Source organism: Ischnura elegans, chromosome 2, assembly GCF_921293095.1.
Source record: "Ischnura elegans chromosome 2, ioIscEleg1.1, whole genome shotgun sequence".
Classification (NCBI taxonomy): domain Eukaryota; kingdom Metazoa; phylum Arthropoda; class Insecta; order Odonata; family Coenagrionidae; genus Ischnura; species Ischnura elegans.
Genome location: NC_060247.1, coordinates 57,704,111 through 57,729,830, shown reverse-complemented (window position 1 = coordinate 57,729,830; position 25,720 = coordinate 57,704,111). Strand labels below are relative to the sequence as shown.

At 36.6% G+C, this 25,720-nt stretch overlaps 1 protein-coding gene across 1 annotated transcript in view; it reads right to left on the bottom strand.

Annotated features, from left to right (window-relative positions):
• Window positions 1-25,168, bottom strand: part of LOC124153781 (putative fatty acyl-CoA reductase CG8306) — a 42,097-nt gene extending 16,929 nt beyond the window's left edge. The window contains exon 1 of the mRNA XM_046527137.1: window positions 24,896-25,168. The gene's annotated coding sequence lies outside the window, so the exon portion shown is untranslated. The remainder of the gene's footprint in view (window positions 1-24,895) is intronic.
• Between the last annotated feature and the right edge of the window lie 552 nt (window positions 25,169-25,720).

The following is a 25,720-nucleotide window of genomic DNA, read 5'->3' as shown; positions in this document are numbered from 1 at the left end:
AAACCTACTCAATCTCAGTATCTCCGTATGTTATTGACTGAATACTTTTTATCAATGGATTCTGTCAGCATTTTTACCGGCGATTGTTCCTGCGGTCATTTTTCTGTCGATTTTTGTACACTTAATTCATCCAATGTAATCTGCTATTTGGTGCAACGTTCAAAGGAAATCGTTATTTTGAAATTCTCTGATATCTCTAAACAAAATGACAAAAATTATGAGAAACGGTTATTTATTACCATTTGACTTTTTCTCTCACCCACGAATTTCAAGGTAAGAGTTTTGATCGCTGTCCACATTCCTCCTGGTGTGAGCTAGGAACTATTACTACGTCTAATTACTGTCATATGTACCTAATATGGGTGAATTATATAATCCTGAATATTCTAAGTTTCGGGCTTTAATTTGGGTTCCCCCATGAAAGAAAATTTTCTCATTACATCATTTACACCTCATTGCTGAATTACATGGAAACTACCGCGCTTAATAGAACTATGTTAACTCCTTTTTGTGACCAGACTCTCCATCACTTCTTGAGAGGAATCAGTACTTTTATGCCGCTAAAACAATTTCATGAATTTCATAATTAATTTTGATCACATGCGTTCTTATTTACTTTGTGATATAACTATGCTAAAAGGAAACAGTAGCATGCCCACTTTTGAATCGGGTGAGAAATATAGTAAGCAAGCAGCAGAACATTTAATCATGAATTTTCCATAAAGTTTTTAAACTGAGATAATTCTCAATTATTATTGATTATAATTGACCTTAATAAAATGAGCGTACAAATGAAAGCAGTCAGATCTTCATAAGGCTATTTACTCGAATATATCAATGATATCTCAGTATTTCTGTCAGCATTGGAAGCCAATCCTCAATTTCCCGTACTTAAGATCTCACTGAAGAGACAGCACGAATTCCATGGAAACATTTTATCTTCAGTAACTACTTACAGAGGCGCAGCTAGGAATTAAGGCTGGGGGGGGGGGGAGTTTAGGTGTAACTAATACCGCGGTGTGTGGGGGTATGGAATACCCACCAGGATAAGCGGCAGGTGCGAGATTAATAAATGCAGAATTTTAAGATAAGTGGTTCAAAATGGTGAGTTTTACGACTTTAAGAGGGATATTTTATTAATCTTTACACTATTCTATTAGTAATATCAATCCAATTAAGTAAAATGGATTAAACTAAAAAATTTCCATGAGCTCTGGGGGGGGGGGGGGGGTGGTTTATCCCCCAAAATTCCCCCTCGCTGCGCCACTGACTACTTAAACTTTCATGATATTGCGTGGAAATTATTATAAAATCTCAGTAAAACTAAATAATCAGTCCTATCCGAGTCTTTAATCTTTTCATTGTTGCACGTAAATCAGGGATCATTTCAAGATGAAAATACATTTTCTGCACTTATACTCATCATTTGACGACCAAGATTTTTAAAAACGTGATAACCATTAAAAAATTCCCTTGAATTTAACAGTCTATGATATTTCACATTGTATGTTATTTCGAGGTAAACTTCTTCAAATGAAAATCCATAAGGCCGTGAAATCACTTTTCTCTAAAGGTGTATAAATTTATCGACAATCACAATAATATGTATCTCGAAATTCTCCATAGAGAAAGAAGAACTCAAATTTGTATCCTTGCTTGACCATTTTCCTCAGGCAAATTATGTATGGCATTTCAGGAGGAATCCCAAATACCTCAGTAAGTGATAGGGGAGACAAGTTTTAGCATTTTTTGTCCCATAGACATGAACATGGGGTCGCGACTCCTTAGTTACTGAGTTATGGAAACGCAAACGTTCTTGGAAACACTTTGCAGTTACTATGAAAACGGTTTCTATTGTGTATCCAGCCTTTTTGACATTTAATTCAATACTATGGATATTTTAGGATATAACATTATTAGCTGCTGACGAAAATTTGCTATTACAAATTAATGAAACCATTTTGCTGGAAATGGGAGATACGGCGCATTCGTATTTTTGGTACTCGCGCAAAACTCTCGTTTTATTTTGCTCAAAAATAAATTTTCTCAGACAATTATATTCGCACACTTTCGTCCAACCTTAATTATTTAATGCACTTAAACATCATAGAATAAAATGTAACGTTTTACTCGGTTTACGCGTAAGGCGTAATAATTTGCTATGTTGGGCGTAATAATTATCAACAGTCACATAAGATTAGCGTTAAACACATTTTCGAAAACAAGATATTTCACAATATCATAATTACGGAGGCTTCCGCGGTGAGTTGATTGATATATATATAGCTAGTCAGGCGGCCGTAAAAAAATCGCTAATCTTCTTCCTGCAATGCAATTCAAATCAACGGCCGCCTGACTAGCTATGTATATATAAGTATCGCAGCTCTGCAGATCATTTGGACCCGAAGACGGGAGCTGGAACGCGCCCGAAACTGTCGTCCGCAAAAACATGAATCAACGCGGTGTAAACCCGGAAAACTATCACCAATTTCACAATATCGCTGAAAAATAAGGTATGGTACGAGTTTACAGTGCTGTGATTGGATCTGTACGTCGTACCCCCTATAATTCAAACTCGTTATAAGCGTACCGGTTGAAATACCTTTTTAAATGTATTCAACGGTGTTCGGCTAGATGTTGTGAAACATATTGCAATGACAAGTGAAAAGTGAAAAACTTTGTGCATGTCCACAGTATTTATTTTCATACGATGCGTTTCAGCGAATCACCTTCGGTATGATCAGGTACCTGATGTTAGATACCTGATGTTGTACCTGATGATAGCGAAGGTGAAACGCGTCGTACGATAATGCATACTGTGGACATACACAAAGTTTTTCAATTTTCATTTATCATTACATTTTAAAATCTGTAAAAAAGAGCCCACTGTATATTATCTAATGGATTTCGGAAAAAAAATCGGATATGATTATTTGCTTATCCAGAGTTATCTCGTGGCACAACTTGGAACTAATATAAGAGTTGGAGTTTGACATTTCAATCGCGGCCGGATGATTAATACTTGTTCTGCTGATGGCATTATGGTGAGTACCGCCTTATGTTTTTCCCAACTACAGCACTAAGTATACAGCATAGCGATGGGAACAGTAAGTGACGGTACATTAAAGAGTAAGCACACTATACCAGTATCTACGAAATAAATACATGTATTATCAAATATTAAAAAAAATGTTAAAATGTTACTATAAAAATCTGTATCGTCAAGACCGCCTCACAGTGGTCTGGGATGCCCTTATCCGCGGACAAAAGTCGAGTTTTCGATGGCGTTCAAGCTGTCCAAAAATACTATATACGTGCTAAATACTAAAACATCATTCCATTGTAAAAAGATCTTTTTATCTTCCTGTACTGCCCTTTTTTCTAATTACAGGAATGGTCTTTAGCGGAAGTTGTTTGAGTGTAATTTCTCAAGTTTTTGACGGCTTTTAACTTAAAGAATGCCATAGCCAACTATGTAGCTTTTTTTGAATTTATTTCAGCAACCTCACCTTTTAATGACCCATTAACCTAATTATTAATGTTATGAAAGTGTTCGGGGTCTCAGGACAGCATGCTATAATATAATATACAAATAATGTTTTTCCTATACTCACTTAAAGATAAAAAAACCACGCTTTACCATCAGCTTTTCATGTGATAGGATGCAAAGAAAATACTATTCTTGAAGCTATTTTGAAAGAATCATCTGCCTGTATTTGCCTTTTTTTAATTTATAAGCCAAAATGTGTTACAGAGACACTTGACTATCCTAACGCCATGGCGCGCTATCTCTCGGCAAGTCGCTCTTGCTGATAAAATCCTCCATCGTGAGTCTCTCTATCAGGCGCAATAAATCAATTTTTTAGCGTAATTAGCAACAGTGCTATCAATGTCTAAACCATTAGATATTATTCAGTGACTATGTCAGCAACAATATAGCCGATTTGGCATAGCTAAAACCTAGCAATACTACAGCCACTAGGCTCCTGTCTATATGCGATTGGACGTTATGCGACTACTCCTGCTATTACTAAAGGTTCCTTTAATTGGTTAGTGAAAATTAAATACTAAGTGCCTGTGATCCAGTCTTCGGATATGAAGGATATTTTCACTTTAGGAGAGAAGTTGGCCGGAAAGGACAGTGTTCGTTAAAAGCAGCTACATGAGTACATTTTAAGGCAAGTGAAAGTGATTTAATTCAAAGATGCAACGTACTAAGTGGATTACTTAACCCATATTTTGCATATTATAACATTTTTGCGCCTGATTCTAAGGTTACAAGGCCTGACGGACTTGGAAGATGATAGGAAGCTAAGTATTCAAAACCGGCTATACCTATTCTTTCATTAATCGGGCGACACTGAGATGGGAAAAGAGCATTAGAGTATTAAAAGTGTCTTTGCAGAACAACGCTCCGTGGCTTAATTCATATATCGATATTTGGCGGAAAAAATCGAGCCCCAGAATTTTATTGAATTTACGAATATGAGAATATTACCTACCCAAAGATTGATTTTATTTAGGTATTGGTCGTCCGTGTGAGACTTTAAAACGCAGTGCAAGTGATCAAAGAGGACGAGAGCCACGGAATTGCTGGACACCAAAAAAACTGAAGAGCTGGTTTATGCGACAAACGCATCTTCGGGCTGACAAACAAAGCGATGCAGTTCATTTGGTAGATGAGGCAATTCATGGTAGCCCCAGCAGAGCCAGAAATATAAGGCAAGCGTGGAATATCCATTGATCTGGCACCAAGGCAGTTCTTTCCTATACTGCAGACGAGGCATTAAGCTTAATGATCGCGGCAAAGTTGACTTAACATCAGTATATGTCCATCGGGAGAGGGGCCAGATCGCACAAAGAAGCAAATCTTTATCCTCCCAATGAGGAAATCCGGTGCTATCCTCAACCGAATCATATAAAATAACAACAGAAAGCGTTGCTGAAATTTCTCTCCAATTCCTCATGGATCATACTCCCCACCGCATGATGCAGGTTCAGGAGCCTGTTTTGAAGTGCCTTGACCCTGAACAGCGAAATAATCAAACTCTTGTCTGGAAATGAGGGTGCAATGAAAGTAGCGGACACTATACGTACAAACAAAGAACCACGAAAAAATTCAACGTTAGCAGCCTTTTTTTTAATTTCTTTTGTTCCGCTGCAACTGTACACGCGTGACATAGGCTTGAGAAAGAAAGTGTTGTAGAAAAACCCTAGGCATTCGTCCACAAGGTATGAATTACATCTATACTTATGTTTAAATTCCGTCAAAAACCAATTAATACACATACATTCCGTTTTTATGCATTTAAATTAATTTTTATTTTTATTATATGTATTGCTGTCCACTAAAAATACAATTCGTGAAAGAGACAACGTCTCATATTATTGCTGCCACAGACCTTGCCAAGCAAGAAATAGCATTATTACTTCCATCGACATCTGTTACAAATTTGGAGTGTTCGGTACGATACGATTTGCGAATTATTATTATTATATTGTACAAGTTACAAGTTGGCTATTTGCCAGGTGGTAACAGTTTATACAAAAGAAAAAAACAAGAATATTGTAAACGAAAAATACATCACCAAAATGAAACTAGATAGTGTATATTTAAAATGCAATGATATTAATTTTCCAATAAAAATCCAAACACCCCATCTTGAAAATCCTTACGTTATTAGGGTAGGGAAAAGGTAAGGAAAGCCTCAACGAATGGCAATGGTCGATGAAAAAGTTTGCAATGCTTTGACGAGGACTACGTGCACGAAGAATTGTAACATTTTTGGTGCTAAACCAATAGACATGAACAATATTGAAAGAATATTTCGCCGAGAAATTAATTCCAGGGCGTGTGAATTTGGAATTTCTCCACTGCACTCGTGGATTAGAGTTTTAGAATGTTCTCTCCACATGGAATATAAATTAGACATTAAGAAATGGAGATGTTACGGTGTAAACGAGAAAAAAATTGTTAGTGATAGAAATTCAAAAATCTTTTTGTAAATTAGTTGAATTAGTGGTCGATCATCTGAAACAGGGTTTTGGAACAACTAATAATGGAAACAAAGCCCGTAGGTTCCTCGACGATGCATATTTTTCGGCAACACTTCGGGTGGAAACAGGACACAGGTTTGGATGGAAATTTTATTATACGATCTGCCGTGATACAGCGTGCCACATCCAGTCCATATGAAATAAATATAACTGAATTCCATAAATATGCGATGGAGACCGCAAAAGAGTTTGTGTTATTGCATTCCATGCCACCTTATATTCATAAAATACTGCTGAATGGAGCTGAAATCATTATAGCGACGCCCCTTTACATTGGAATGTTCTCCGACGAAGCAAAGGAATCCAGAAATAAAGACTGAAAATTTTCCAGAGAATTCTTCACCTCAAAAACATCCAGAGTTAAGTCTAATACTGATTGGTTTTACATTCTGCTCGTAAGCTCCGACCCAGTGATAACATCCCTAAGGATCTCCCCGCCGAAGAAAAAAGGAAACATTCCCGAAGATGTGCTAAAACTACTTCCATCCCAAAACGTAGACTCAGCACCCGTGTACATAGACGGTGAAGAAACTACAGCTGAGGAGTAATTGTTTAAACTCAATATATTCATTTGCGTCCCTTAAATATCAATTCATTTATTAGCTATTCTACAAAAGTCTTTTATTAAAATTTATCTCACCCTAAAGAATAATGGTAATGTATTGTCATTGGGTGATAAAGCATCCTTTTATACCTGCGAAACTGAATCTGGCGACTAATAAGTGCGTAAGTGTTTTTAAGATCACCATTGCATCTCACGTTGTAGTTGAATTATGCGGAAAAAATAGCGATGCGTGTTCAGTTTTGGGATATATCTTAAGCATAAAAGCTCACTATTAGAAGTTATATTTAATTTGTACAACATCACATATGCCTAAAAAAGGACAGTCAACTTTTACCCGGAAATAAGCACTCCCTAGATCACTGTGCGCCGCCAGGAGTAATTTTTCCTTTTTCATTTCTTCGGCTTGGCATAGAATTAACGGCTTCCAATAATGACAGAAATAGTGAGTATCATTGATATATTTGAGTGAAAATCCTTATTAAGATCTGACTACTTTCATTTATACCCTCATTTTATTAAGGTCAATTATATTCAATAATAATTAAGAATTTTCTGAGTTTAAAAACTTTATGGAAAATTCATGATTAAATGTTCTGCTGCTTGCTTACTATATTTCTCACCCGATTCAAAAGTGGGCATGCTATTGTTTCCTTTTTGCATAGTTATATCACAAAGTAAATAAGAACGCTTGTGATCATAATTAATTATGAAATTCATGAAATTGTTTTAGTGGCATAAAAGTACTGATTCCTCTCAAGAAGTGATGGAGAGTCTGGTCACTGAAAGGACTTAACATAGTTCTATTAAGCGTGGTAGTTTCCTTGGAATTCAGCAATGGGATGTAAATGATGTAATGAGAAAATTTTCTTTCTTGGGGGAACCCAAATGAAAGCCCAAAACTTTTTGAATAATCAGGATTATATAAGTTACCCATATTAGGTACATATGACAGTAATTAGACGTCGCGAAAAAATTGTTTTAAATAGCTCTTGGGATTAGAATAGTTCCTAGGTCACACCAGGAAGAATGTGGACAGCGATCAAAACTCTTACCTTGAAATTCGTGGGTGAGAGAAAAAAGTCAAATGACAATAAAAAATCGTTTCACATATAATTTGTCTTCTTGTTTTGAAATATCAGAGGATTTCGAAATAACGATATCCCGTGTACGCTGCACCGCACAAAACTGTACCAATTTAAATAAGCAAGGTTGGTAATTTTTGCACAAAGATGAAAATGGATAATTTGTTGCATGAAACTCCGAAGTTTAAGTTTTTCGCGGACAGAGTTTATTTCATTTTTACGGTAAGTTATGCTAAGGAATTACCTGAACAACTGGAAATCATGTTTTAGTCAACAAACGCACTTTAGTGATACCCACGATTGGCATTTTTCCATTAACGAAAACCATTTCACTAGGATAAAAACCAAATATCAGATTTCATTGGATGAATTAAGTGTACAAAAATCGACGGAACAAATGACCGCCGAAAAAATCGCCAATAAGAGTAGGCCTGCTCAATTTATTTTTAAAGCTGTCAACGGCGATAGTGTTCTAAATATAAGGAGACAGGTAGTTTCAGGTTTTCGATGCGTTTCCCAGTTCCCGAAATGCTCGCTCCAAAAAGTTGAGGGACCTCCCCCTTATGCTGATGAGTTGATGACGTCATAATATGATTACGATCGAGTTATCGCTTATCAGCGACTCCGCGGCCTTGTGAATGGTCCTCGCGTGGTTTTTGTTTACACTCATGTGAGCAAATCCTTGCCTCAATGATAGGTTCTTCCTAAATGAGTAAATGAACCAGAACATTAATGACGTTACCAACTCGTGAAAATTGGGCGGCAGATTTAATGTGTTCTTTTCCATCAATCGAATTCTTTCCCTGAATTGCGATTTGGGGTCAGAACGAACGAATTTATCCAGCAGGAAGAAACCATACGCCGAGATTATACGCCGTTCAGGTCCTTCGTAAATGATTGACGCGAAAAATAGCGAGAATATCTTTCGTTTCTTTTTTACGGCGAATTTTTTAGTTTTTAACTTTGACATAAGTTTCAAGCTCTCGGCTAGCTAATTTAACCCACTGCCGCGACATGTGGGGTTGAATTTTTAAACTTAGGAAAATTTAGAACTTATATTCTCTTATCGTGAACACACTGGTTTGTCTCGTCCGGAAGCCAAACCGACTAACTTGATTCCTAGGAAACATTCACATGAACATCGCGATAACTGGTTTCGCTACGGCCGAGGAAACTTGCCTTTTGCCGAGAGTACACGTTTCCTTCAACGGATCATATGCATTAATTAAAGCATGCGTTAATGGTAGAAAAATGGCCGACGATCTTATCCATGGTGAAAAAACGAAAAATACAAGAGAAGGTTTCATGTGCAATAAACAATGAAATGCCAGCAGTTCATACCTGTGGCTTGAAGCCGGTACAAAAACGACTGTGTCTTTTGACTTGCAAAACAACTTTCATCAGCTTTCCATCATTGCGGTCACATAAAATCTTTCCCTCGTCAATACATGACGTACAAAACTACTACAAAACAAAAAATGATAAATAATGACAGAATCCAATGAAAGAAAGTATTCAGTCATAACTCATAGGAATACCTACTAAGATTAAGTAGGCCTGCATCATTGCTCATCATCAGCACGACTGATTGCAATCGTAAAATACTTTTAATCCCTCGCAAAATATCTCGAGTTAATTTTTTGTAATATGTAAGTAATCCATGAAAACTACCTTAATCGGTAAAATGCTTAAATGAAAAAATCTCAGCTATTCAACTCTATGCAAAATACATATTCTTTAATTGGTCCAGGGAGAAAATTTAATAGTTTTGAACGTTTAACTCCCAAAAATAGCCGAAATCATACCTATTCACCAAACATTGATAGTAATAGTTGTTTGAATTTATCGACAACAAGTATTATCCTTGAAAGAGAAACTCATTAGCTGTGAAATATAGTCATTATTGCTTTATCCATAAGCGGAATATCTAGATATATTATTTAAGATTGATCACGGCCCAAAAAATGATGCGTTCTATGATTGTGGGTGCGACAGTTCAGAAGCCAAGTCCCGTTTATTTATCGTCGGATGGGATCCTCGCCTACCTGCTACACAGATGACCACCAACAGAGGGAAAGGAGAGACTTTCATCAGGTCAAGGAGATCAATCCCTCAAGGACGACGAGCGACGTAAGTGGACGACTTCTTTCGTGGGCGAGAGATAATCATTCAACGCGAAGAAAAGGATTGGGGAAAAAATTAATCCGTGCGCGGTCGTGACAGCGGTTTCCTGGAGGATTCCCACGAAAGATGGAGCTGAGGGAAGATGATAGAAGACCCACCCAAATTATTTTTTTTGCCTGAAGGTGATGTTTTAGGGTGAAGCAGGTAAAAAATAACGTCATACTGGTCTTATAAAATTCTGGTATATAATTGCATTTGAAGGAGACGGCCGACAGCTTAGGTCACTTGCGCCGAGAGGAAATGGTGAGGAAGGAAGGCTGAACAGAAATATTCCGTCGGCATTTGCGTGTTCTAAAAGAAAGGCACCAAGGGGACCGCAATAGAGTAGTTTCCTTCATCAAAGAAAATGAAAGGCATTGACTGCGATTCGTTACCCACTATTAGTGTATTCATAATATACAAATTATTTGATTTTAGAAGACCCAGATTAGACGAATGGCAATGGTCAATTTTAACTGCATTTGAAAAAGGCCATATTGGCGCCCATGCGATGCCACTCCACGTGACATCACAGGGACCTAGTTTCTATACGAGTAGATAAGAGTTTTACATCGTCTGAGATTACCAATGCATGCTTGAGGCACAGACTTCATGGAAACATCTCTTAATAATCACCTATTAAAATTGCCTATGGTCGGAGAGTTTCCTTCGTTTTATCAGGTATTATAATCCTTATTTAAACCAAGCGCTACCTACTAGCAGCCTACATTGTGGTGGCAGATGGAAGAAGAATGACGTCACTCGGATATTTCCCAGCATTCATACTTAGCCATCGCGTTTTCGCGCGCTTGAATATTTTCACTTTTCATTTAAACGCGAAAAATAAATATCGTCATTTAAAAATCTAAAAGCGTGAAATACGTACTCCAGGAGTAAAGGACCTTTCGATTCAGGCAATAAAAAAAATAGGAAAGCACCCTATTAGACGTCCTATCCGACGGAATGAGTGCTATACCTGAAGTGTCACCCACAAAATATTATAATTTATAATAAATTTTTTTACTTTTAGTTATTTTTTATCTTTTGTTTATTTTTATTTCACAAAAAATTTGTTCCTTGGACCCGTCCATATTATTATCGTCAATAAAATTTTTATATTGTTTTTAGCTGTCAAAGCATGCAAAAAAATTAACAAATATTTGCATATAACTATGTTAATTTCATCGCCAAAATGAGAATGTGTGAAATCAAATGGAACGTGAGTATAAATATATTAAATCAGGTAAGAACTAACGGACGAATGATTCCATTGTATTGTTTAAGAATACAAAGCAATGAACTCTTAATAAAAGGGACTGGAAAGATATAGAACAGACTTCGCGGGTACGGTGAAGACAGCCGTACGGAGATCTACCCGATAATAATATAAGTATTATTTTTCCGGCAGGAACATGCAGGTCTTTATACGCATTGTCGAGGAATTCATAAACACCAACGTTAAACGGCAGGTCAACTGGGCTGATAATTTTATGTTGCATGCCAGAGGGTCGAGGCAGAGCCATTTTAGCCGAAAAGAAATTTTTCAACTCCAAGAATATTTCGATTGAACCATCATGATAACGGAAAATTAGTAATTATTGTATCTAATAAGTAGCTTTATTCGGGTGAACTTAAAATATTTTGCCAAATAAATCTCCGGAGAGGAATTTACTTAATAAGAAATCTAGAATGTTTACTCCTCTAACTACATAGTTTATGAAATATGTGACTCCATATCTAAGACTAAAAACAAGGAATAAAGAACACGGTGGGGCCTGAATACAAAAATATTACTAACAGAAATCAAAAAGTCAGGTACGAACGATAAATTTACTGAGAATTTGTTAATTTACATTATAACAATTATTTATTAAATTTTCATCGCTTGAAGCTTACTTTACAATTTCAAACGTTAATTTTGACAATGATAACGAAAGGGATGCAGTGAAAGGAATTTTTTTAGGACTCAGGTTAAATTTTAATGGAAAAATGAAAAAAAAATCACATGAATGTATTCCCCTTAGGACTCAATGTAAGCTCTGCCACCACTAGTGGACAACCTTTCAGTCGATTGCTAAATAAGCCGACGCAAGGAGAATGGCCATTGAAAATTAATAAGGCAGTATGACTGAAAAAAAACACGACCACTAATGTCAAACAAACGAATGCAAATCGTATGCGTTACGTCATTTCCCGCCTCATAAGAAAAACGCCAGTAAAAGGAGACTCATCGTTGCATTCCACACTCACAATCTAAGTCAACCACTTTACGATGAAGCTAGTGCCTCTATCGTAAATTATTATTGCGTACAGCAACGTAATAATTAATGCATGTTGATGGAGTTAAAAACTTATTTTCCATTTTTTGTGCATGTTGTAACATTCATAGAAACTGGAGAGGAGTCGCTTTTATAAAATGGAAATTTAAAAGTTAATGATCGCTTGAAGCGTATTTTTTCCCTAAAATATTACAGCTACAATGGGTTGGTCGGTTAAATATTTATCTCGTTTTTCTCCGAAATTTTTTAATTCTCGAAGGTGGTGTTGCGGTGATATGATATTTATGGAATAAAAAACACATTATTTATTTGACCAGATGCTTTGGCAGTATTGTCTATGATTTTTGGAGATTTCGGTTCACATGTGCACGCTTTTACAACACAAATTGGCGTATCCTTTTTTCGCGTGTAATTTGGAATAAAGAAAACATTAACGAAATAATATGACAGACGTTTATGAAATATATAGCTCGGGAAACTTACATCACGGTGTGAAGTAGAGATTCGTTCACGCCGTTCTGCCATGCTCATAACGTATTATCCTGCTGAGGAGACGGTGGTATGACGTAAATCCGTTCATATTTTATAACGTGACTGAGTCGATAGGCGTTGCTTCAACCTAATATGACTATTGAGGAGTTCGTTTTATAGTCGCGTATACTTCCTAGTACTTAGGGGTACGCGATTGCGTAACAAAGATGTTGCTTAAGCTCAATATAATAAAAAAACTTTGAGATCTTATGACTAATTCTTTCCATTTTTTAAAAACTAAAATCGACTCAAATGCGACTCTAGAGGACAATAACAGGCGGTAATTTCATTAGCTACGATGTTTAAAACCATTTTTATCTCTCATTTTCAGTTTTTCCAATGGTTACAAGATATTGACAGGAAAAGGTAGCAGATATATAGCAAGTAGTTCCTTCTATAATAATTAAATTGGGAAAATACTTAATGTCTCCGATCGGAGAGTAAAATACAAAACTTTTTCTCTACAATTGTGAGGTGTATTTACATGATGAATGTGTTTTTAGCACAATTAATTTGTCAGTAAGATTTTATAATAATAATATTCATCTAGGATTTTAATTTTGGTTCACACAGATTACCAAAACACCATCTTAACACAGACAGTAAATTTTCAAACTTCGGTTGAGTTCAGCAAACTGATAATTAGAATGCTTGATGGGTGCAACCTGGTGTTTTGCGAAATAGGGTAGGAATTACAGAATTGGTTCCAGGCCAAATGACCTGAAGTTATTATTTCAAAAATGGTCAAACCATTTACGTCAGTACGTTTCCAATATTTCATCGGAAAACAGCGCCCTTGAGCCAAAAATTATCTCGAAATGACAAGAGGAATCTGACGTAAATCTAAAAATGGTAAAGTTTCAAGGCTAAAGAACAGACCTTGAACGATATTATGACATTTGCACCATATTCCGAGATTTCGACCATTTAAGCTCCGAGCCTTTTCTCTGTTTTTATTTTGATCACCTTTTAAAAACAAGGGAATTAATTCTTTCATGTCATGGTTATCGAAGGATCAACCGTAGCATAACAGGCTTGTAATCCGATCGGTGTCTCAGAAGATTACCTCAAACCTACCTAAAATACTGAACCTAAAATATTGGACCCACTTCGAGCATTATACACCTACACCACGATTTTTTAGATATTTTGTCAGAAAAAAACAATCGATAATGATTTTCGTTGGAGGCTCATAAATCCTAAAATGCATGCACTTCTGAATTAGTTCATGAAAAAGGAGCTCATAGCAACAGAAATTACTATCGCTGCCAACGGTTAACAAATTATTTTATCGTGAGCAGCTTTCGGTTTATTTTGGACTATGGACTGCATTCCCCCCAAGCATGCCAACAGGATGACGAATTAGGCAGATAAAAATAATAAAAATGCCACGAACGTGAGTTATTCGAGAATGTTTTTTTTTATTGTTGGTCATGTTTCCTTGGGGAAATCTGCACTTTCGATGCAGATAGCTCGAATATTCGTCACGTGTTACACGATACGGGTTCCTGGAGCCAGTTTATGCTGCAACGCGTCTCACTCCGAGTCGATTGTCCGTTTCTCCGATGCAGAGGAAATCATTGTGCTCATTGGAAGGGGGAAATGCGGAAATTGCAGGGATGAGGAGAGGAAATTCAGCTTTCAGTCTCGTCAGCTTGCCCGTCACTTAAGGGCTTTCACTCGCGCGCGGAAGCTGCATCCACTAGTCTTCGCTCCCTCATCCAATTCTCATGCATGATTTGTTAAGGCATGAGATCCAAAAAATTAACTATTCACGTAATTTTTACGTTTGATGGGAATGAAGAAGTGGCAGTAATATCCCGTCGCTGAAAGGGTCGTGCAAAGAAGCTGCAGGATTCACCCAGGACTCTATGCTCCGACACCGAATATTTATTATAATTAATGGTTCGCTGAGGCATGGGATTCACAAAAGATGTAATTCACTGGTTACTTGAACTGAATGGAAAGCGCATCATGTGATAAATTTCAAAGAAAGTGAGAAATTGTTTGAAAAAAAAAATGTGTAAAAAAGTTAGTTTCAAAGTCATCCTGATCTTACATACATTTAAAAGAGGAAAAAATAGACATTTGAATATCCAGTTCAACTTTTTATAAAAAGAAAATATTTCATCCCATATTATATCACCTACAAGGAATTTTGCATACAATTTTATGTTTATTTATCAAACTTAATTCACCGTTTTATCCCGTCTGCAGATTTTGTCGTTCCTGCATTTTATATTTTTTGAAATAAAAATAAGAATCGATGGTCCCTATTCCTACCATAGGATATGGAGCACAGTTTAAATCATATGAAGATTTCCTAATACTTAAATTTCAAAGAACGAACCCTCTCCTCGTTCATGTGCATCTATGAAAGAAATTAGGAGCAAGGTATTTCAATTCTTAAAATAGACTTTAACAGCAGGTAATAGAATTCCTTCACTCAATTAACTGGGGTAATATTCTTTCACAATTAACAGGCTTCAAGGTCTTATACTCTTTGGGAAGGGCACAAGTTATCCCGACGAAGTTTTTCAAAAGGATTACTGCTGCTTCACCTTCACTCTCAAATGTAAATGATATTATTATTTTAATGTAAAGTATTATTATTGTATCACCAAGTTGTTTTCCCTTTTCCTGGACTGAATCTTTTGATTAACGATTAAAGTGCGCACTTCATGCGAATGAAGTAGTTGTACTTTAGTGTACTCCCTTAGTGTACTTTACACCAATACTTTCAACTAGCGAAAATTTTTAATTGTAAACTAAGTTTCCTGTGGAAAGGTGTACATGCTTCAATAGATGAAGAGCGAATGTGATCCAAATGAAATCAATTATACATAATTAACTAAATACACCAATAATATACTCTGAAAATTCAATAATTGTCGATACAGAGGTCTACTTGGATTGTTTTCAAGCCACAGCCTGAGTTCAAGAAGAATTAAGTAAAATGAACCACTGTCCTTCATCACTCACGTCTGCCTATTAAGATTTAATAGATATAAATTTCCGGAAATTAGTAGGGAGATAAATTCATGTACTTGAAAGAAAAATTATCCTCAATGCCGTATTGCGATGGTAATAAGAAGCAATCAGGTATCAAGTACTTATTATACTTGTTATAGAAGCTGCGGTCACTCTTTCAACCCGACGATCGGTTTAGTTTGAATTGGAGAGAGTAAGGCTTGGCGCAAATTATGCTAAACGCGTGTGGAATCCGCGCATATATCTGTGTTGCTTGTGCATAATGTGTTAAGTCACTCAATCATAGTTTTGAGATAATCTACATAACACACTCTGCACTAGCATCACAGTAGAATCCTCTACTTTTCACAAACTGCACAAATGAAAACACATGCTGTTATGAGGTTTGGACATACCACACTATGCACAAACGACTCTATATGATTCATTTGATGGTTAGGTGAGATAGTCCCATTTTTGGGGTTTTTGGACTTAACACATTATGCGCAAGCAACACAGATGTAGAAAAAGGCCTGCAAATTTTCTTGAATGGTGTGATGCAATCAAAGGGCTGACGACTATTGGAAAAGTCTCACTAAGAAGATAAGCCAAATGACTTCTTCTGGAACATCACGAAGAGTAACCGAACGGTCTTGTTTGGTCCCATGAAATCGATATTTGACTTTGAATGACCATGCCGAAATTTGGACAATAATGGAAGAAATCAACGTGAAAAATATATGGTGAGCTTCAAATAAACAAGGAAAATTAAGTATTTCGACGGCGAATATTTATGAACTAAGGCACAATGTTGATGCTCCGATGATATGTGGAAGCCATTACATTTAGTGCAGGTTAGTAGAGTGTTCATCATGGGATTTTGCGAGGATTTAGAGGGATGTTACATAAAAGGCTTGTGTAGACTCTAGTTTTATCTTTACCCTCTCGATCTGAAGGGCCCGAATTTTCGTAGACAATGCTGTGTGTGAAGTTTTGCGGATCAAGCGATCTTTTCAGAACTCTCCCTTGGTCCTGGTCCTCTGGTCCTGGAACTCTCATATGGTCCAGAAAAGAAAGTGGATATATCGTCCTCCCTAATTCACGAGACGTTTTTTACGTTCTTCCTAATCTCGCTCCGGTCAGACTCGCTCTCAAACCGTCGACTGTTTCATCTTATATTACGTCACATCGATCTTTACATCCGCGAACATAAGACAGCCTTCTCATTCACGCGGCACCAATTGCTCATCGTCAAAAGCTAAATTAAATGGGAGAGCAAATGATGAATATTTTTTTTGTGTTCAATTCTTGGTATTACTATTCCCACCCACCTATATTCGACAGTGATGATTCCAAAACAAATATCTTTTCATAGCAAAGTAACTCTAGGAGCCGGTCCCACAGACATTTACGGAATTTTTCGAGATTATAATAAAAAGAATTTATACAATTACTCTTTTTAAATAATAATCACACGAAAATTATTACAGCAATTTTTACGTAGTCTTTTTTCAGATTGAAACCTAGCATGACAGAAACACATTGCGCATTGCATACCTATTATGTAGTGATTGTGCTAGTATTTATTCCAAATTTTTGATGAGGGAGTACAAAGAATAGTACTTGCAGTGTAGTGCACTGTGAAAAATTCCCATAAAATCCTAAGTAGAGAACAAGAGAGCTTAATCGGTCAGATAACGAAACATGGACTGGTAAAAAATCTTTAAAAGCTCGTTGAAGGAAAATAATTATTCATGTTCAATTCACATATCATGTGATGAAAAACATTAAGGAAGAGAAATAGCATTAATCAAAACGTTTGTTTACAAGTGAACTGAGTGGAGAGCTGCTTCAAAACAAATACAGGATTGTTAACGGATAAAATGACAAAGAAGTGGGTCCAATCCCATTGCATGTTATTTTTCCCTTAATATTAGCGCCTCAGTCAATTTGTTACTGAATACTTTGAAAGATTGCCACACGTTTTCGGCCAATTAGTGTTATGTTTTGAAAATTTCATAAATACAAATAAATATTTCTAAAATTATATTTCTTTCTCCTAAGGAACAAGGTGTTCAAAATGTCCACTAATCGGGCAGATATTCCTTAGGAATTCCTCAATACCTAAGGAATGTTTGCTCACCTTATTACCGAGATGATCATGCAAGAATATTTGCTTGCTTAATATTTAATATTTACCCTAGTCTGGTTGTGAAATTTGTCATACATGATTCAGTAACACGATGCATATTGGGGTCGGGGACGAGATGGAAAATAGCTGACTGAAATAAGGTGTTTCTTTGAAGACAAAATGAGGATTATACGGAATTTAAAGTACCAATCAATATTTTCACATATTTTTCAGCATTTTAAACATGAAGACACATTTCAGTTATTGATTAGTAATGAACATGAAACCCTGTATTGAGGGAAAAGAGAAGGTAATGTGAAGACTTAATTATTCATCAAAATAGTGATGAAATCTCTCCTTTTACTATCATTGTTTTTCCTAAGCTCGGTGAATGGTCTAAAGAGCAAAAACCAGTAACAAATATAGCTAAAGCATGTAAACTTTTGTTATAAAAGATATCTTCTTTCGCATCAATTTATACAATGGATTAAATATTAATAGCTCATAAAGCTACCATCCCTCCTTTCCTCGTGGCTGTACGGTTTCATCCGTTTCATAGTATAGTTGCACGACTTTGCTCGAAGTATATTTATCGCACTAAATTTTAATACATAATATAACCAACTTACTCTGGTTTTGTCTACTCGATAGACATTTTCAGGAGATTAGGTGAAAAATATGTTAATCGATTAAATGATCTATTGAAATTAATACACAAAGTATTTAAATCTCACCGAGATCGACTATTCGTGAGTTCAACAGTCTAGACTTCCTCGTCGTGACACTCCGATAGTAGTCTCGTTTGCCAAGCAATTTTTCCCTGTAGCAGAGAAAGGCGGTCATAAGCTTTGTAGCACTTCCTAGAAGTTACTAGAGTGATTCATTTCCGAACGGGTGCTTCATTTTTAAACCAGAATAGCTGCTTTTCCTAACCTTTCACTGGCAAAGGACGAATGTTTATTTTCCCCATTACATAAGGGCATTTGAGACGGAATTCCCTTTAGAGAAAACAATTTTTTTTTATTCTCAAAACACCGAATACAGCTCATATTGGCCATTTTAAATCGGGGTATTCAACAAATTTAACAAGTAAATGTACACAAACAACCACGCCCTGGATCGGGGAAACCTATCCAGGACTCGAACCCGCGACCTCTTGTTTGGCAGGTGAAGACGTTACCCCGCCGCCACCGAGGCCGGCAATGCAATAGGATGTTTCGATAAAATTGTACAATACACAAAAATTGCAAAACCTCTAGCTATGTATGATCAAAAAACATTTCTGAAGGTGATGTTCATATGCAGAAACAAAATAAATTACCGAAATTACTTCTAAACATGCCCAAAATGAACATGTGTCGGAATTACTGCCAGGTAAACCTCCAAAGTGCACTGATTTCACACATCTTAAAAACTCTCTGAATCGAAGTATAATTTGAAACCTTTTAACAAGGCTCTAAATAATGTTTCAAATACTGATTTCAAAAAATTCAATCGTTTAGCGGCTGATTTATCAAGATAAAATATTTCCAGCCTAAATTTAAATTTGAGAGAAAAATTTGACATTTTCATGGAAATGCCCCTAACAACAGCAGCTAGCAGAAAAATTATTTTCACTTAAACAAACAATGCTTATTAATACCCGATAAATAGATGCTTATTCTAACCCAAGGTAATGGAAACTAATCAATTTTTAACGTAGCTTATTCCATAAAAATAGTACAAGTAGATAAATATGAGTGGAGCCCTTCAAAAAGACGAAGGAAAACCAAAATTTCCGTGTACTATTGCCAATTCATAGGGCTTCTCGGTATGGCAATGAAATTCATAGCAGTTACTGGAAGATTCTTATGATATGCCTAGAGAGAGAAAATTCTCAAACTATTTTCTCATATTATACAAGAAAATATAACTTTAAAAAGGATTCCCGCGGATGTAGTGGAAGCTAGGTGGGTTGGCAAAAATATTCTAAATTATTTGATAGGTGAATTCGTGTTTAACGAATATGCTGAAAACGGCGTAATTGAAGAGTTACCACCAATATTGAACAGCGATTTACGTAGTTTGCAAAATGAATGTGTGATAAAGTTTAAAGTCCCAATCAATCTCTCCACATCTTTTTGAGCATGTTAAATACGACGACGCATTTCAGTTATTGATGAGTAATAAACATAACAGTATCTTGTAGAAACAGTAACAACTTTACAACAACAGTATATTTAACAAACAGTATCTTGAAGCCAAGACAAACCTAGTTAAACGACTTACTTATAAAATTTACAGATTTTAGAGTAAAATGTTTTACAATGCGTCACCAAAACTTAAAGAGAATGAAAGGTGTGACCCATCGATGCTGAGACCCCTAACTTACCAAATAAGCCAAGTCCTTCAAACTTAATTTTTCTTAGAGAGGTAGTGGCATTGAAATGCTTGGCCAAGGTTAATTTTGAGGAAGTTCTAAATATAACCACGAATTTTTCTGGCGACGATTTTATCTTATCTGAACAAAAACAGCAAAGCGTATCGGAATTCTTTATTTTTCAGGTGTCAAGATGGAATGCGTTGAAATGCATTTTAAAAACTTTTTGAAGGCACTGCATTCATCACTGTTTTGAAGCCTGATTACTGCCACTGTATGTTCGTAAAATATCTCCGGGTGGCTTTAAACTCAAAGTTAAAAGAATAAATTGTACAAGGACTCATTCAGGTCTTGGGCTCCGCCGATTGCTTGAAAGTGGATTTGGTCCAAACGTTTTACAAACCAACTACATTAACTATGATCAAATTGTAACTCAATTATTACAAAAGTTTTTATGTGACTGATTTAAACAGGGAAAAGAAAAAATATTTATGTGGTATAATATGCGATGTAATCCAATCACACTTCATAATTATGTGATATTTATGGAAACAGTCCTCCTACGATTTGGGTTGTCAAGTTGTCAATAAAACGAAGGGAAGAACCACTTGAAGTATGAGAAATACTAAATAATACGGAATAAGTGTTTAATATTCGTAAAATCAGGATAAAACCCGTTTATATCTATACATTTACGCTTATAAATCTAACACATGGACTTGGGTCAAGGAACCACAAGGCGCGCCCCCTGATAATTACGCATAGCCGGTTGATGCCTTACGTTGACGGCCTGCGGTGGAAAACATTGCTCCGCCTTCGAATGGATTTCTCAAAGTTCACTCATGCATGGCAAATTGGGCAAAAAAATTAACCCCTGCGATTGATAAATGCACGGAAATGTTTTTCCTAATACGGTGGCCAGGAAAAACTTTTTTAGGATGACTATGAAGTGAATAAACTGAAAAGGTGAAACCCTCGTTTCCAGATTCCATTACGCGAATGGAGACCGAATTTGCGTAGAATTTCTCCATAACCCCTCACAGCAAAACATAATAAGTACAAGTCTAAGACCAGAAATTTGGTCTTCTTGCCCATGAACATTGCCTTGTACACAGAAATAAGGCCACAGCAATAATTCTATTATCAGTCACAAAAGGGTCTATATTAAATGAAAGAGAGAGCATTAGGTGATCGTAAATATGCAAAAATTTCAACGAGTTTCATTCAGAAACAAGACTAAAACAATAGAATGTGTTAGCTAAAGAACTTTTAGTGATCATAATTTTGGTTAGCTCATTGAAATAAATCAAATTATGGCTCTTTTACTCTATGAAAATATTTTATCTCGTTAATATATATTGATAAAATTCCAACCTTTCATCAAAAATTATGACAGTAAATGCAATGATAGTGCTACAATTACAAAAATGCTACTCATATTATCATTCGAAAATATTTTAGCAGTGAAAACATTTTTCCCGTTAATTCTTCTAAAGCTTATTCTTTCCTGGATCCCTTTTCTTTCTTATCTCAGTCATGCATTCCGTTCAAAAATTGATGCTGTAATTCTTATGATCTCAATGGGAACAAATAAGCTATGTGATCCAGTGTAGACGGAATTTTTGCGCTTCTGTTCTGTCAGCCCGACTGCTGCATTCATTCGTTCTTGAAGACGAGCGGAATTGATTGCTATAGACACCTTACAAGCTAGTTTGAACTTAACTATTATTTTAAGCGAATATATATTTCAAAATAATCGCGACTTAAGCACAATAAAGTCTCATTCGCATGTCCAAAGATATTTCGATCTCATTGATTGCAAAATACAAAGAGGTGGGCAAGATTGTGTGAAATCGAAAAATCTTCCACTAAAAATACTCTGCTGATGAAAGAAACGGATTATATTCGCAATAGCGCAATACAGTAGTTGTTACGGAAGGTTAGCATTTATCCGTGATCGGATGGTCATGGACTAGAGACGAATTAGTCACTGGTTTTATTCCCATCCTCAATGCCAGCGCTCCACCTATTACACCTTGTCTTTCCTACGTTACTCGCGAAAATCATTGGAAGCATTCTGCAGAAAATAGCACACTAGACTAGCATCTATGCCGGCCTCGGTGGCGTCGGGGTAAAGTCCCCGGCTGCTAACCTAGAGGTCGCGGGTTCGAATCCCGCCTGGGTGGATTGATCACCATCCAGGGCATGGATGTTTGTGAATGTCCATCAAGTTAATTGGAAGAGAGGACAACAATGTCCTAAATTCGCTTGAGAAAATAAGACGAAATAATAATAATAATAATAATAGACAAGAATCGCGGCAGTGAACGGAAAATTCCAGCATCGAGAAAGTTAATCACTTGTTTTATGCACATAGTAGAGCATATCAGTGGCGGTAAATTGTTTCCGGTATTTCCCTGAAGTGCATTGCCCGTTTTTCCTTAAGCGTTTACGGAATTAACTCACTGTAACTATATTTCTAGCAATTCAACTGGAAACAATTGATGAAGGCAATGTTTTTGAAAATATTTCGAGAGAAATTTACCGCTCTCTTGAAAAAAACATAACTCCGGCTAAACCGCATTTATATATTTTTTGTTTTAGGTTTTAGCAATGTCTTTGTTGATAATAATATTTCCATTAATTTTGAAACGGTCAGTGTAGGATAGATCTTAATTTTCAGCTGCTTTTGTTTTTATATATAAAAATCACACGTCCGAGAAAATAGTTCAAAGGCAAAATGAATTGAATCTTCTATACATACCCTGAGCATTACAATGTGATAATTAACATTCAATCAAGTGATACGACCCGAAAAAATACTGGTTATGTGAGGTTGATGGGCCCTCTAAATTATAATTGAATATATATATTTTTATTTCTTCTCTTTCTACCCCAATTTCATAAAACGTTACTTGAAATAAAACAGCACCCTAATGGCAAACCACACGTTTTAAAATATCCTATTTAATTGAAGGCATACAAGGTTTTACCACAATAACTAACGAATTTTCTTTCTTTACGTATCGTTTATCCGGTAGTTTTTTTTTACCGGAACTTACGTTTTAGCAAGAACTAATGAGTGCTCTTAACTATACAGGGGAAAAAAATCTCTTCTCGGAAAGAGGAAAGACGAGGTTCCGCTAATGAAAGCCGTCTCTCAAGGATTTAAAAATGGCAAGGACCTTTTAAAATACCGTTGAACGCTCCTAAGAAAACCTAAGGGAAAAAACACTTGAGTTCTTTTGCCCCGTCTCATAAGCCTGTTTTCACTAATTGCGTTCGGTCTCATAGAAAACTCCACAAAAATCACCTGGAGTTTCTGGCGAGAAAAAAACCTGTATCAGCGGATGCCGGAAATATTATATCAGCCTTAATAATCCCGACGGGTTCCTCCTCCGATATCTTGTCTCAAGAGCACCCACGTGTTTGCCTCAGCTGCTTTGGAAAGTAAGCATGTGTTGGTGCTAACGAATTCTGACGATAATTATTCAATTTTTAAATTATGAAATCTGGAAAAAACTAGTTAAGGGTAGGCATTTTGTTCGTATTACCACTGATATTCCCTACTGAGTGGATGTAATACTATTCCATTCAATTCATTGAAACATGTAAGAAGATTCGGTGAAAGCTTGAAGAAATACCTAATGTCCATTGGATAAGAATGGAGGAGGTGGTAAATTTCCAAACAATTATAATCTTCACCGACCCGGTTTCGACACTTTGCCAGATAGAAGAATCTCTCTTCCAATGCGAGAAACACAAATAATGATAATTCTTACGGCATCAGTTAAGAACTTAGAGGTCTATGGTAATTAATGCGGTAGTTATTAAATTTAACCTTGATAACGACACGGAGTTTCGAAACCGATTCGATCAACATGAAAACTTTATTGTGAAAAATTACCACTCTCTATCATTTTCGTACCTTGAATTATAACTGGGCAGTTTCCCTGTTCAATCATGTTAAATATGAATAACAAAAATGTACGTCAGTTATAAAAATAAATGGAAGAAGAGGTAGTTAAGAATACAGCAGCATGTAATCAATGAATAATATTTCAATATATTGAAGCAAAGAAATAATCTCTTTTCCTAGTAGAGAAACATCAACGTTGAAAATAATTACGAAATCAATAACGGGCTTGGAGATCCATGATAATAAATGCGGTAATTATTGCAATAAAAGCGCTTAAGGGAACTTACAGTTTTAAGAAGCAAGACATGTAGCGGTGATGCTGGAGAATGAGGAATTGAGTACATAAGAACGAAAAGAGAGGTAACGTTTTGATACGCCGGTTAAAATGGGACAGTTTGAAACTTATCTCAATAATCTTACTATTTGGCATTAAAAAATTAATTTTAGTTGTACAGAATAGATTAGCTATAACAGAAACACATTTTATTTGCTCAACTTTGGGATGATACCCCACCAATACGAATATTTTTCGAGGAAAAATTTAGCTAAATTACATCCAATCAGAAACAAGCATAATGAAAAGCCATCAGGCAAAGTTGTTACCAGTTATAACGGAGTAACTCCAGAGATTTCAATCTAAGTATTATGGTTGTTGAATGAAGGCTCTATCACCAAAAGCACAAAACTCCTAGAAAACGAGAATATTCGCGGGATGCCACCGTCGTCTGAAGTCTGGCCGTCTCATTGAGTCACAAACCGGAAATCAATAAATCTCCAACCAGTTTTCCCGTGAGATCTAAGCGATTTCCAAATCAAGTATAAAAAAAGGAGGGACTTACAGTTTTAAGAAAGCTCGAGAGAGGACTTCTCCTCCAGAAGATCCGCGGGGACTGAAGTTGATCCAATTTGCGGTTAAAAACAATTGAAGATAGACTCCTCTGGGTGCGGGAATCTTCGAAAATAATAAAGAGTTCCCGGACGGATGAAAGACACGAGAGATTTGATTTAAAAGCCCTCACAATCACACGTGCACTCTGATGGGAGCCCCCGGGACTAACCGCTCGGCGGCTTCCAGGTTCCGAACTGGCTCGATAAGCTTTCACTGCTCCACAGTCTCTCCCCTTCTCCCTTCCCGCCAACTCGCGGCGGAGGGCGGGCAACCGGAGCGCCTCTGGTGGGGAGAGGGGGCGAGCGCGATAGCAGCGCCTCGATCGTCTCGCGTCGTTCATTCGCATTCTCTGGCGACCGGATAAGCCTTCACTTTTTTTTGGTGGAATGGGGAGGGAGAAGGCGAGGTAATCTTCCTTCCTTTTTTTCCTTCAAGGGTGACGACTTTGGTCTAGCGATAATGTGGTTACGGGGGCAAGAACGATACTCACGCGGAGTTGTTTTCTCATCAGGTTTTTCTTACCGGCGTCGAATGACTACACGAGCATTATTCGAGAGAACGAGCTTTTACTGCAGTCTTGTTTGTATCGTAGGATTGCAGAGAAATGAAATGGAAGGCGTGAATTACTAATTTCGCTAAGCAACATGTTTTTACGTTATTCAGGTGAGCCGAGCTTGGATAACGTAAAAACACATTTGAAATAACCGGATAGCGTAGTAGTCTGCTCAGTGGCCCGGAAAGCTGAGCCTCTAGTTACATTCACAGCCCAGAGGAT